The sequence below is a fragment of the Miniopterus natalensis genome, chromosome 13, assembly GCF_054644295.1.
Source record: "Miniopterus natalensis isolate mMinNat1 chromosome 13, mMinNat1.hap1, whole genome shotgun sequence".
In the NCBI taxonomy this organism is placed as follows: Eukaryota; Metazoa; Chordata; class Mammalia; order Chiroptera; family Miniopteridae; genus Miniopterus; species Miniopterus natalensis.
This window is the reverse complement of record NC_142093.1, coordinates 53,347,040-53,348,324: the sequence shown is the minus strand read 5'-3', so window position 1 is coordinate 53,348,324 and position 1,285 is coordinate 53,347,040.

Genomic DNA, 1,285 nt, shown 5'->3' with positions numbered 1-1,285 from the left:
GCGCTATTTCTAGTTTATGGTATTGATGGAGCGTTATTATTGATCGGGAGGTGTAAGTTAAACTACAAGTTTCTATGTGGAAGTTGAGAGCATACAAAAAGTTGCAATAATAGTATGAGCAACACCCTTGTATCTTCCACTCGGATTCAGTGACTGTGATCATTTTATAATATTTGCTTTGCCTCTGCCCTCGCTCATTTCTCTCTCCCTGTCTCTCTCTGCCTCTCTCTTTCCCTCTCTTTTTACACACACACACACACACACACACACACACACACACACACACAGACTTTTTAAAAGATAATTTCAAAGCAAGTTGCAGACATCATGACACTTTATTTCTAAATAGTTCACCATAAATATTAAAAGTATAAGGAAATTCTTCATTTCACTATAATACCATTATCACAAGGAAGAAAATTTAGGAGTCTGGCATTATAAAATATCTGTCTATAATCCCAATCATCCCTAAAATGACTTACTTTATTAATAAAGACCCAATGACAATTTACTCACCTCACTAGATTAGGTTTTTATATCTCTTTCAGTTCTTTTAACCTAATTGTTTTTGGTGTTTTTCTCCACGAGGCTGAATTTCTCAGGACTTCAAGCCCACACTCCCTCCTGTATTTGTGATGGTACTAATGATGTCTTTTCAAGTAATTACTTTAATGCAGCAAGGTTACCTCTCAGATGATCTAAAGTTTCATATTTGCATAATATGTTATTTTAAACTTTAAATTCCACTGAACTCTCTTTTAGTTGTCTTTGCACTTACATGTTTGTATATGTTTTGTAAATTATATTTTCTTTTTTACAAAGGGATCTGTTTTCTATATGACTTATAAGATTATTTGTGGGCTCTATGACTTTTGGACTCTGAGGCCATGAATCAATTTGAGCTTAAGGGCTCCATTAGGAATCCCTTCAGTAGACACCTGCAGACAGGCTGGCCTGGAAAAACAGTAGGGAAGCCGGGGCTGGAGAAAGTCCCAGCCTCACTTTCTCCCACACTGACCCAACTGAACCTGAACTGCACAGTACATTTCTCATAGCTGCCAAAATTGCCAACTCAGAAGTCAATCTCACTAAGAAACTCTTCTCAGTATCCCTGCGTGAACCTGGCAACCCTTCCAGAAAAATGTAGTAAAAATGACGCTGATCTGCAGCCAAATGACAGTCTTGTAGGGAAGTGTCAGCAGCGCAGGGCAGTGAGCATCTTGCCGCAGTAGAGGCCTAACTTACGACTGTACACGCAGGGGACGATCCCGTCTCCACCTCCATG